The following is a 14,322-nucleotide window of genomic DNA, read 5'->3' as shown; positions in this document are numbered from 1 at the left end:
AAACAAACCTTACCCCAATAAAGCGAAGACGGAATGATATTCCTGTCTGTTGCGATTGTTTGTGCGTATACTGTGGGCGCAACAAAATTTCTCGGAAATGCTGGCGTGTTGCTTTGTCTCGTGAACTTTTTATGAAGCATCTTTTCAGTGAAATTCCGGTCTGTTTTCTTAAGAACGAGTGAAATAACTGCTGTTGTAAAGCATAGTATTGACAAATAAATTGCATGAAGGGCAGTTCGTTTCACATTTGAGAGTGACTGTTATCAAGCTAAAAGTTTAGGCTGAGTATTTCCACAGGTGCATGAGTTAAGCAGTGTGCTACGTACTGTATACTGTATTTAGTAATCAGCGTGCATTTACTATTGTAGTGAAGGATTATTTTTGCGTATCACAGGCGCTACAAAGTAAAGGTGTTTCCCGTGGACAAGTGGCAGATGCAGCAGAGAAAACAAGTCTTCCAAGCTGGACCATTTCGCATGCTGTGATCTTGGCAGATCGGCGAATAACGAGGGAGAGAGTCTTGTTTTGTTACACCTAAATGCTTCTGTTTCGTAGGCATGTCAAGCAGCTGAACGAAGCATGGATCGGTTCGCGCTTCATGATCTTTTTTATCTTTTGTCTACTATTGTGTTTGTGTTTTGCTTTCGTGATTAAGTTTTTAACAAACTTATTTTCCATTCCTGCCACTGTTAAGTCAGGTTTCTCGGTGTAAATTTGATGTGCATAATAAAAAGTAAACAAAGAGACTTGATGTGTTATTTTGCTCAATTTTTTTTGGGAAGTCCCAAAGCCGATGCAGTTCGTTTATGTACCTTGCGTCTTCATTTCTGTTTTATACATGTCATTATACAGGAAGTTATTAATGCGTGCGCATTAAACAATTTTCGGTATAATGGCATGTATAAAGCAGAAATCAGGCGGCGAGGCAACTCATAGAATTGGCGTTGGTCATAAGGACTGGCCAGAAAGCCATTAATGTGCATGAAAATAGCATGGGGTCAACGCATAGGCGTTATCATGCGAACATGCTTAGCCAAGCATTGTCCAATATTGCCCTTCCAGAGTTTGGCCAATGTTTGGCTTGTCACCTTCCCCAACCACCAGCCAATAATTGCGGCTGAGGTATTGCCAAGATCGGACACATTGGCCACTGATGATTTGCCATGCTTGGGCTTGGCACTTTCTGATGCTTCGGAGTGTCCTCTGTTGTGAACTGCAGATGGTCAGGAGCCCTCGTCAGGCGCCGAATGCCCTTAGCTCCTGCCCCGTCAGCTGGCATTCTAACACCATCTGCTGAAAAAAATTCTCCTTCTTCTTCTTCTTCTTCTTCTTTTTTCAAAAAATATGGCAACCTGTTGTTGCGACAGAATGATTGCAAGATATGTTCACCCCTATAAACTTGTCGAAAACTTGTCGAAGTGCCTCTTGTGAGACGCTGCTTGTTTCGTCTGCGACATTTTGCGCTTTTTTCGCGGTCAACCTACAGTACACCGCTTTTGTTCGAGGGGTGATGGACGGGGACCCCCAGGAGGAACCGTGCGACGTCGATCCGCCGGCGGGCACCTCCTCCAGGAAGCGCGCCAGCCTCCCAGCTGACGCGGACAGCGAGGACACCGAGCTCTACTCGGCGCCCAGTGACGAGGACTCCGACCATGGGTTTCAACTGTACCTGGGGAAAAAGGCGAAAAGAAGGCTCCTCACAGCTTCTTCGCAATCGAGCACCTCGACTGTGAAACTCGTGCCTAAGCACCCTGTGCACACGATACTTTTCGTGCCAGAGGCCAAGACGGACAATTTGAGGCTGCTCAACAAGCAAGCAGTCTCCGCTTTCCTCGAAGCTACTGTTGCTGGCGAGGTCAAGGACGTGAGGATAAATTCCCGGCGGAACATCTTAGCGATCGACGTGGAGCATCGGAATGCACTGGAGGTTTTGCGGAAGATCACATCACTGCAGGACATAAAAGTGTGAGCCCATGCCACTCCGTATGGAGACACGACGATAGGCGTCATTTACGACGTCGATACGTCTATCCCCGAGAAGGACCTACCAATACTGATCAAACCTGCGGATGAAGGTATTGTCATCAGACAAGTAAACCGCATAGGTACATTAAGGTGCGTGAAGATTGTTTTTAGGGGCGACAGCCTTCCCGCTCATGTTAAGGTGGGTCACTTCCGCCAGCCTGTCCGACCTTATGTGCCGAAACCCCTCCAGTGCTACAAGTGCATGAAGATTGGCCATGTCGCTGCAGTCTGCGGAAGCGCCACTGTATGTCCCAAATGCGCTGGGCCACACAAGGCTAGCGACTGCAGTGAAGATACCCTGAAGTGCGCCAACTGTGAGGGACCTCACGACGCCTCATCGAAGAAGTGTCCACGCATGAAGAGGGAGGTCGCTGTCTTGAAGCAGATGGTGAGGGACCACTCCACGCACAAGGAGGCTGCTGCGGCGGTACGACAGCGGCGGCGTCACCGGTCTCGACGCCGGAGATCTTCAAACAAGGCTGGCCATTCCCCATCGAACGCATCTACGCAAGCGAGTCCACCACTAGTGCAACTACTTCCACCACCGCTACCCCCGCGGCCGCCGCCACCCCCACCGCCTCCGCCGCCTCCGGCCTCGCAGGATTCGCTGAGTTGTCGCAACGAGGTACAACAAACCTCGCCGGGTGACGCGTGGCCCCCGCTGTCCCCGAGTGTGCCTCCTTCTGAACCCCAACGCTCAGTACTGAAGACAGTCACAAGATCTCCCGCCCCGGCTTCGTCTTCAGATCGGCAAGTCGTCGCGGTCCTGAGGTCCCTCATGAATGCCATTCGCACATTGCTCACCAGTCTGAATACACCTTCTGCGTTGAGTGCACTTTAGATACTGGAGGCCCTGGATCCAGTACTTGCAAGTCTCGGATAAGCAAGGACCATGGCGAACGTACGTTCTTCATTGAGTACGGATATCAAGGAGGCTTCCATTTTTCAGTGGAACGCCAGAGGACTAATGTCACGTATTTCAGATCTTCGCCAGTTTGTCTTTATGACATCTATTCCTATACTTGTCATCTGCGAACCGAACATATCCAACCCTATTCGGATATGTGGCTATGAACTTTTTTTATCAGCCACACTAGGGGAGCCCAGCAAAGTCGCAGTCTTCATCAGGCGTGAACTGTCCTACGTTCACCATTTTGTGCAACCTTACAGGGGTAATGAGTACGTCTGTCTTACCATCAGAAAGCGCCAGCTCACTTTCACTCTGGTGGGTGTATACCTACACCCGACATCTCGCTTTGAACGGAAGAGGCTGGATGACATATTAAGCACAACAACGGGTCCGTGGGTAATTACCGGTGATTTCAATGCACACCACATGCTTTGGGGAAGCCCAAACACCAACAGGCGAGGTCGGAGCTTAGTAGCTTTTGCCTCAGACCATGGGCTGTGCCTACTAAACGACGGAAGCCCCACTAATTTACGTGGAACGAACTACGGCAGCTGTTTAGACTTGACGTTTGTGTCACGAGGTTTATCGGCCCGCGCACAGTGGTTCCCAGACATAGAAACTCGTGGAAGCGACCACATTCTAACCTATTTAAAGATAAATGGATTACGAAGTTCCTTCGATCCTAATGTTATTCGGGTAACCGATTGGTCGAAATTCCAATCAAGGATGGACGAAATTTGCCGGAGCGATGAGATTGAAAATCTAGAGTCCGTCATTGAAAGCACACTCCAAGCCTGCAAGCGTTCCTTCCGGCTGTCTCCAAAAGTGACCGAGTTTGACGTGGAGCTGGAGCGCCTTCGTGCTGTTCGTCGCCGCGCCGAACGCAGATACCGGCGAACGAAATGTCTCGAAGATTTGAGAATTTGCAGACGAACGCAAAAGAAGATCCATCGACGCATTGCCAAAGTGCAAGCACAACGTTGGAAATCTTTTTGTGACACGCTGGACCCTCGCAAGCCTTTGTCGAGGATATGGAAAACTGTGCAAGGGCTAATGACTCCTGTACAGCAGCGCTCCCAATTTAAGGCCCTGGTTATTCACCAGAACCGCCGAGAGCTTGAAGTGGCCGAGGACTTCTGCGTGAGGATAGCCAGTGGAGCAGGCCCTTCTGGACTACTGCTCGCCAGTGACATCCCTGCATCGCGGGATTCGAGGATGGACGTTCCATTTAGCATGGAAGAACTGCGGGCGGCATTGGCTGCATGCAAGCGATCTTCGTCCCCTGGGCCTGATGGAGTCACATATGCTGCTCTCCGTCACCTTGGCAAGGATGCCCGACAAGCCTTGCTGGAATATTTCAACGACCTATGGTGTGATGGTTCCGTTCCTCAAAAATGGAAGACCAGCAGCCTCGTTCCGCTCCTGAAGCCCGGAAAATCTATGCTGGATCCACTGGCATACCGACCAATTGCACTTGCAAGTTGCGTTGGAAAGCTGATGGAGCGAATCATTCTCGCACGTTTGGAGTGGTTCCTGGAGCGTTACAATGTCTACCCTGATGTCATGGCTGGATTCCGTCGTGGACGCTCATCCATTGACTGCGTTATTGATTTGGTGACTTTTGTGCAGCAGCGGAAAAGTGCGAAGCGGATATGTGCCGCGTTGTTCCTCGACGTTAAAGGGGCCTACGATAACGTGGAGCACGATGCGATTCTCAAAGTACTGCAGGCTGTGGGGCTCGGTGGCCGGGTCTACCAGTGGATACGGAACTACCTAACAGAGAGGTCATTCTTTGTTATGACTGCAGATGGTTTGACATCAGCTCACTATACTCACCGTGGTGTTCCCCAAGGAGGCGTCCTGAGCCCTACACTGTTCAACCTTACACTAATTGGCCTGACTTCTCGCCTTCCAAGGAGGGTTCACGTGTCGATATACGCCGACGATATATGTGTTTGGGCAGATGGCGTGACTCGTCGGCATGTGCGCGACCGACTGCAAAATGCCGCAAACTTGACGACCTCATATCTACACGAACAAGGGTTGGAACTATCCAGCAGCAAATGCGCCGTGCTTCCGTTTACACGAAACTCTATGTATGCATACCCTTTGTATATTAATGGTGAAAGGGTGTCTTATGTGAGAAATCACAAGTTTCTCGGCATAGTTGTCGACACAGGCCTTTCTTGGAGCACTCATGTTAACGTTCTAAAGAAGAGGCTCTCTGCAGTGGTGCATGTGCTCAAACTCATCGGCGGCAAGACGTGGGGAACACCACTGAAGTCAATGTTACAGCTCTACAATGTGCTGTTCTTGGGCAATCTGCGATACAGTGCCCCTGTCCTTTCTGGAGCGTGCCGCACAACTACTCAGGCACTTCAGGGTATTCAAGCTCAGGCCCTGCGAACCTGTCTTGGCCTACCACGATCTACGTCCACAGCAGCGACCATTGCCCTGGCTCGAAATCACCCTTTGGCAACATTTGTGGACGTCGAAATACTCAGGACACATATCAAGCACCTCGCCCGTCTACCTGATCATCACCTCGCGGGTATACCAGCGACCCGTCCCCGGGCGTCGTTCGCAAGGGTAGTAGCTGCCCACAACACCAGCGTTCCATCGAACTACACGCCGGCGATGAGACCGCTCGTTCCGCTGTGGTGTGTGATGCAGCCCCGAGTGTGCCTAGATATCCCAGGAGTGACAAAAAAAACGTGATCTTCCAAATCCGGCCCTGCAACAGCTCGCTTTGACGTACATGCACGAGACATACAGTGACCGAACCCATGTATACACTGATGGCTCGGTAACATCGTCGGGTTCTGCTGGAGCTGTCGTTATACCACGACTGTCACTGTGCAGCAAATTCAAGATAGCCAATCTTACGACATCCACGGCTACAGAACTTACGGCCATCCGTAGCGCTCTTCACACCATCGAGCAAAGTTCGTGCCGCAGATGGGCTATCTTCTGTGATTCGAAGCCTGCACTTCAGTCACTCCAGTCAGCGCTGTGCCGGGGACCTCACGAACAGCTCCTGACAGAAATAAGAATGGTATACGACCGTGCTGCCCAGGCGGGTCATGATGTCACCCTACAGTGGCTTCCTAGCCACTGCGGCATTGTCGGCAACGAAAGTGCGGACGCTGCCGCCCGGCTGGCGCATCAAACAGCGACAACTGTACTCATCCCATTGTCTAGGACGGACGCAGCTAGGGTCCTCCGCATTCTTGCCCGGGAAACAGCTATCTCCCAATGGTCTCCAGAAGATTCCACATGCGCGCGCATTGGTGCCTTTGACCCGCACCTGCAACGTCCCCTTCCACTAGGCCTCCCACGGTCTGACGCAACTCTTCTTTGCCGCCTCTGGCTGGGGGTGGCATTCACAAATGCTTACTCGTACTTAATAGGAATGGCAGCAAGGGCGGAGTGCGAAACGTGCGGCACATCGGAGACGATACGCCACGTTTTATGCGAGTGCCCGCGCTACTCGGCTGAATGAAAAAAGCTGTCGTCAGCGCTGAGGAACCTGGACTCTCGGCGGCCATTTTCGGAGGGAAAGATTCTGTGCCACTGGCCTTCTCAGTCATCCGCTCAGAAGGCGACTAAGGAACTATTACGTTTTCTACTGGCGACGAACTTGAACACTAGGCTATAGACTGAGAGCTTCCAGTGTCAATCACTGTCAGTGCCTCAGTGCTGGGCATACGTGTCTGGTCCAACTTTTCCTCTTTTTTTCCTCTCTCTTTTTTGCCCATTTCCCCCTTTCCACGTGCAGGATAGCAAACTAGGCTCTAGCCAGGTTAACTTTCCTGCCTTTCTTCCACATTCTTCCTTCCTTCCTTCCTTCTACAGAGAGAGAACCTTTATTTAAGAATGTGACTAGAGAAGTGGGGTGGCCACCAGCCGAAGGCTGGCGGCGACATCTGTAGCTCTTTGAACTAGTGCTTCTATAGTAAACTCTGAGCACCATACGCCTCCCTCCACTGATCGCTGGTGGTGATTCTGGAAGCCTGTAGCCGAAGGGCTGCTTTACGTTCTGAATACATGCATCGAGGAGGACTGCGTCTGGCTTAGGATGCTTCTTTCGTGTCTTCGGTGAATGGTTTGCAGTCACTTATCACCTTGCTGCTGGGCGCCAGGTGCGAACATCATTAGTGGCCTTTTAGTGCCCTGTTGAAAGTAATTTATAGGTCCGCCCTGCAGAGTGTAGGTATATAAAGTTTATGCACTTTGTCATTCGAGTGCGGGATGGCAACTATTGCTCTCGGTGAGAAGTGCAGGTGTAGTACTCGACGACGAAAGATTCACCCAGCCATAAACAGAACAATTAAAACAACACATCTCGGGCCACACGCAAAGGCGGCTAGGGGATTCTTGCTAAAATATAACACTGCGCAATCTCATGGTATATGATCAACGAGATCGCCTCTGCTGCACGCTCCGCTGCGCCCGGCAGGATATCTCTTGGGTCAATAAATACAAGCTTTCGTGGCCCGGTATGGCAGAGTTGGTGGGTTTTTGCATAGTCCATATGGGTCTGTCGGCCGAACGTTACAGATTTTATGTTTTGTTCGATGGAGGAGCAGTCACGGCCCGCTTGCTGCGATTCAGAAATTACTTTCGGACGAATTGTTTGTGAAAGCGGGAGAACGATGACAGCTGCTTTGTGTGTAATGGGTGTTAGCCGGGCAGCGCTGGGCGAGTAGCATCTTTATTCTGGTGAACGACCACGGCTTCCATTGCTGTAATGTTGGTATATCATAACGAGCCTGCAGCTGTAAAGATTGATACGTTCCCGTAGCGCTTGTAGATAGCCTTTGCTATCACTTCTCTGCGCCTTGTGTAATACCCGGGATGATGCAGCGGGGTAGCGTGCAACGGAGGGTTCTGTTGGTCTCACGACCGATATTCGTTATTAAAGGTTTTCTTGAGCGACCTAAACGTAGAAATTTCGGTTTGTCTGTATGTCTGCATGTCATAGACTCGATTCAGGCAGCTGAACAAAGTGATATAGACTCTGCACAATAGGTTGATATACCCACCGCCAAATCCCAACGCCCAAGTCCGGTGGCAATGTTAATTCTTGTGAACATTGTTGAACAACAGCAAGACATTGCGCAAATATAAACCAAAAAATTATAAAATAATTGATAGTTACAGTGTTCCTCTATAACAAAAATTCAGGGATGCTTGATTTTTGCGAAATGAAATACTATATTTACTGCAGAAAAAAATTTCCCGCCGTCGCCTGCTGTCGCCCGCGCCACTATAGCTTCTGGCAGCATTTTAAAAAATCTCGCGGCAACATTTACGAAAGGTTGCACGTGATAGGTTCGACGTTATGCTATGAAGGCACGTGGTGTAGGGCAGCGTGGTACTATAATCGTTGTAGTAGGGTTCACGCGCGTCTCCGCCGCATGGCAGCGCTGGCATCGAGACAACCGGCCTCAAGCATTGAAACGCGGTAAATTTAAATTGACTTGAGCAAACCTTTTGCTTGTTTACCTTGGAAGAAGCGCGACGGAAGAGGAACAGCACGAGAGGTGAGCGGGAAAGCGAAGGGGGGCATTTACGTGGCTAATCTCGACGAAACACTATCGTCTTTTGTCGACATTTGCAACAAAAGGTGCACATAAGCGGCCGAATTTTTTTTACAACAGCGCTTCTCTAGAGGGCTTTTGAGCCTCGGTCAAGTGGGAGGGCATTTGCTGCGCTTGGGGCAGTTAACCGAGTTGTGCTTCTGCGTGTTTGTCAGCCGTGTTCTGCGGGCCTGGTTTTATTAGTTTGTCGGTGGCTTGGGCAAAGCGGATAAATTGGTCGCAGTTAGCCCAGGACCGGGATAATTGAAGATTAACGGCAGAGGCCTTTGCCCTTTAGTGGGCGTAGGCAGGCTGGCGGTGATGATGATGATGGTGAACGGAAGTCTGGGGGCTTGTTTGTAGGCTTTGCTGTTCATAGCATCCAGCGTCTTCGTTTCTGCGAGTGGGGCATAACATTAGGCGTAAGTACTTTGGGAAGTTATACACTCCTGGACCAGGCGATTCATCTGACACTCGCGCGTTCTGCAGCACAAATACACTAGCTTTTGAAAGCGATGACAGGCTTGGGCAGACTAGAAGCAAGCTTTAATAGGTTAGCACAAGCAAGCCATCAGAATGATCTCACATAAAAGCCCCCATTTGCTTTGGACAGACGACGCTCATCTTAAAACGCCACCTTGTGCCTGAGCGCTCCTCTTTGGTTTTCGAAAAAGCGTTGCCCGACATGAGAATTCATCCGTCCACGCGCTTGTCACGTGTCCCGCTTAACATGCCAGCGTCGCTACGTTCAACATTAGTTTACCTGCATTCCAGCCCCTTTTAAATGGGGTGAGTGTTCAGCTTTTCGCCGCAACGTCGCTACCTGGTTAGGACAGAGTTTTTTAAAGATTCAGTTTCGAAAAAAAAAGAACAACCGCAGGCGTCTGAATGTAAAAATACCAGAAACAAACAAAAAAAAAAAACGCTGTTTTCAATTTAAATACAGTTTTATCTTTGGTTTCTCTGTAAGCACACGACAATCATGTTTTCTTAAATGCAGCATACCTATGTTTTTTGCGCGAGTTTGACGATACCGTTGTGAAAGAAACGTAGAGGAAACAACGCAAGGGCTCCAAAAATTTTGGAGATATTCTTTTTTATTTTGATGTAGTGTTCTAATATAGACAAATCACACCCGTCCTCTTCGCAGAATTCCTCCCATCCAATCAATCTCTATTTAGAACCAAGGGGAAATATTTTCACGCTTGTAGGATATCATAGCTTTTGTAACTAAACTCGGTGGTTTTGCTTAACCAGCCCAAGGGCCCTGGCCGCCGAAGCCACCACCAGCCGTGTACGGAGACGAGTAGCGGCCGCCACCGGCTGGACGAGGGTTCGAGTTGAAGACGGCGTCGGCGCTCGCTCCGGGCAGGGTTCCGGGTTCGTTGGTATCGACCTGGGCGCGGAATCCGCCGGCGTCGGCGACGTAGTTGACTCGGCGGAAGAGGCCGCTGGCGTCCGTGTAGCCGAAGGAGCCGGTCTTGGCGTTGCTGGCGTCTCCCTGCTCCTTGTGGTACGTCTTGGTGCCGAACTCGTCTACGTTGTCGTAGCCGAAGCTGTACGGCTGTGCCGGCTGCGTAGAAAGAAAGGCATATAGTGCGAGAAGGGAGCCAGGAACGCTTGGAGTTTAAGGCGTCGGCACCTCGGTTATGACCAGAACTGCAGTGGAGGGTTGCGGATTGATTGACACCACCGAGAGATCTAGACGGTACGACGATATCTAAACAGGCGGCCGTATTTGTTTTTCGCCCCGCTAAAACACACGCCACCACAGAGGGGTTCGAATCCACGTCCTTGGTATGTGCATCAAAGCCCTGATCCACATGAGAAACATGTAGCATAAGTCGACGAGAAATCCTGCACTAGGGATAGATGTGCAGATTTATTCACCTCACTCTAACAAAGAAGTCGAAGACAGTTTCTATTGTTCCATAAAAGCTGCCACTACGTCATTTGGTTACGTATACTGCTCAAAGTCCGCGTTTTAAAAATTGTGTTATGTATTGGACCTCTTGATTCAACAGGGGTAGAGTTTCTTAGCTCTGATATAAAGTATCTGCGTAACTTATTCGTGCGAACATTGCCGCCTAAGATTTGTGCGCACAAAGCAAAATTGGAGCTCCTAAATTTTCTTCTAGTGATTGTCCTTTAACAGTATTTGCAACAACAAATTTGGAGATTGCAGTACTCACGTAATACTCTTCTTGTCGGGCGAACGTGTTCGTTGCTGCTGCGGATGAGGGTCCAAACCCGCCCCCAAATCCTCCACCGTACCCGCCTCCGAATCCAGCGCCGTATCCACCCCCAAATCCGCCACCCAGGCCACTGCCGTAGTTGCCGCCGAATCCTAACTGGCCTCCCGCAAAAGCTACGGGCAGTACGCAGATCAGCAACACCTGCAGGGGGAGATATCAGCGCGTGGTTAGTATCTTCAAAAGCCCTTTTATATTCCCTTTGCACCGCGTGTTTTGCAGTACCCATTGAAGTACTTTACCAGAAACTCTCGATTAACGTTCCACAATTTTTTTAAATTGGGAGTGCGAACATAGTGTAGCTATCAATAGCTTATGATGATCTTTGATTTTTGTTTTACTGCCTTTAACTGGCGCTGGATGAAAGTCTGCATTTCGGACCAATGGAAAATAATTTTCTATTGCCTGGTGAATAACTAAGCCGAAGACAAAATCTCGCATTATTTGTACGTAAAACATGAATTGTGCTCCACCGGGGCCTTCCGCGGTCAAAAGTACCCCGAGGCAATCTAGGCGTCCGTAGTAATGATTGATTATACAGATGCATAGAGATAATGATAGTGCACTGAACACATTTCTGTATAACACGTGATTCTAGAAAACTATTTCCGCTTTATGCTTAGCAGTTGCACGTTGCGTCTATTTTAACTCTGGATCCCTGCCTTACTGAGAGGATATAAAGTTTTGTTTATTCATGTTATTACAAAGGCAACGTTGGTTAAGGTAAATATGATCTTATGATCACTTATAAAGCAATTGTATTACTTACTTGGCAAAACGCGGCACCGGTGGAACTCATTGTGACTGGGGGCCGACGTACACCTTCACGACGCAAAAAGTGCTCTCAAAATCCACTGGCTCCTCGCTGTGGAGAGACGGTCTTGACGCTACTTTGCTGCTTTGATGGCACACGGGTGGACTGGAAGGAACTGAGAGGTGCGACTGTCAGTCTAGCTGGCAGCGAGCGCTTTTAAAGTTTAGGACGGGAGGGTGACTCCTGTGTACGAGCCATTCCGCAACTCGTCCCAGTGTCTTTCCTTCTCCCATAGCCCGTTGCTTTGCTGTTCGCTGCTGATGCGCCTCCCTCTTCCAACATTGCACCCGCCCTCCCTCTTTACCGCTTAGAAAAAAAATCGAGACCGGAGAAAAGAGAATGCAGCCACGCGTGTGTAACTGACCACTTCTCGCTTATGTCGTCATTTTCAAGACGGCTTTTACGCCGCGTTAAGGCGTGGGTGTGATTGCTGTGACACGGCCACTCGATGGAAACAAGGACCTCGTTTCCATCGAGCGGCCGTGGCCGTGACCATCTTTTGTCACGAATACGTTTTTCGCTTGTCTAATGTCCCCACTTTCATTGGAGTGGCATCCCGTTGTTTTTTTTGTTCTTGAATGCAACCTTCTGTATCCGCGGAATGTGGTGTCCCTTTAGAACACCACTAATTTTCTTTCCGTTTCCAAGGCAGCTGTATCGTTTTTGGGAAAGAACAGTTTTTTGCCCTCATGAACCCAACTATGGATGCACCCTCTGTGCAACTAAATGATTCGTGGTGTGTGGCTCGTGGTAGCCAAAATACGCAACACTATTTTATATAGGAGTAAGGGGGCAAGCCATTTTACAGAGTTTATAGTTTCTTTGGCGAGAATACCTGAAGCGGCCTGAGATATAAGTCATCACCATTTAAGATATGTCAATTGTGGCTTAGTTGTTTCTTTTCAATGCTTGTTTTTATAAAGCTCCAACGTACAAATTGTCATAGAAAATGGTCAATGCGCACATATAGCAAAAAACTTGTCCTCAAGGATACTCACCAACCTCAACACTCGCACACACACGCAGACACACACACACACACACACACACACACACACACACACACACACACACACACACACACACACACACACACACACACACACACACACACACTCGCACACACACGCAGACGCAAACACACACACGCTCACACACATACGCACACACACACGCACACACAACACACACACACAACACACACAGACGCACACACGCACACACATACAACACACACACAACACAAACACACAAAACACAAACACACACAGAGCACACACACACAGAAACACCCACACAATACACGCATTAAAACACAACACACATACACACATAAACCCACACACAACACACACACAACACACACACAGCACACACACAACACACACACTACACCTACACACACACACACTACACACACACAACACACACAACACATTACACCCACACACACACACACGCACTGCCCCCACAAAGCACACACACACACGCACTACACCCACACACACAACACATGCACAACACACACAACACACACACACAACACATGCACACACACACACACGCGCGCGCTCTTACACACATGCACATGCACGCACACGCACACACATGCACACTTGTGCGCCACGCATGCATTTGGACGCAAGTACAGCATCGCGTCGTATAAGAGCCTTCGGTTGAGGTTTGCTTCCCGAAGTTCTTGAAACGCAAGTTGGAACGCCCTATCTATAGTATATACGCCGCAGAAACGAATCCAGCGTGGCTTTGGGGTAAAGACAGTCATGACATTTCGGTGATAGCGCTCAGATCTTAATATGGAAAGACGGAAGTGTCCACACCTGATTGGTGTTTACAGCGAAGTTGTATATATATATGGCCGTGGTCGCAGGATCTCGCGCGAACGGTAACAATTTGCTGTGTGGCCTGTGTTCACCGTAAGGGTAAAATCATAAAAACAAACAAAAAGGTCTTTAGGTCTCTACTCTTCAATCTTTGAATGATTATGTTGCCCCCGAAACAATATCTATGTGGCTATTGCCCTAGCCGCAACGACTAGTAAGGACGCAATCACAGTGCTTACGGATTTTCAAGCAGCGTGCCGCAGCAATATACGGTGACGCATCTCCAAAACAGCTCTCCGTATCCTCGAAACCAAGGGTCAGCTACCCGAAATAGAAATCGTCTGGGTACTCGGACAAACATCCCTCGTCGGTAATGAGGCGGACCATGCCGCTGCCCACGTGCACGTACACAGGGCCATTATCTACGAGGGACAAACATCACCTGCTTCTCCCAAAACAGAACCTCTGGTCAAATCTGGAGATATTCTGTCCCACTATCGTCAAAGCAGAAAAATATTCCCGGCTCCACATCGACAGCTATCAAGACAAGAAGCCACGAGCCTGAGAAGGCTACAAACAAACTCCTATCCCCTCCGCACCCTTCTTCACGTGATCTACCCCACCATATACCCGGCTACCTGTAATTTCTGTCCCTTCCCTTGCACGCTATTCCACCAAGTATGGGATTGCGGCCTAACCCCAGGCCCACCCTCCAACCCTTCCCCCTCTTACGAGCAGTGGGTGGCCTGCCTGAAAAGTCCGGACCCTGAGACACAGCGCACGCTGGTTAAAAGGGCCTGAACTGCTAGTCAAAGCCAGGGCATCCCCGACTAGCGACGCCTCCCACCGGGCGTGTGCCCTAACAGCAGCACCAGCGCTCGTGGAATAAACGTTTATT

The sequence above is a fragment of the Haemaphysalis longicornis genome, unplaced genomic scaffold (assembly GCF_048455015.1).
Source record: "Haemaphysalis longicornis isolate Haplotype H1 unplaced genomic scaffold, Haemaphysalis longicornis Haplotype H1 scaffold_138, whole genome shotgun sequence".
Taxonomy (NCBI): Eukaryota; Metazoa; Arthropoda; class Arachnida; order Ixodida; family Ixodidae; genus Haemaphysalis; species Haemaphysalis longicornis.
Note: the sequence above shows the minus strand (reverse complement) of the source record.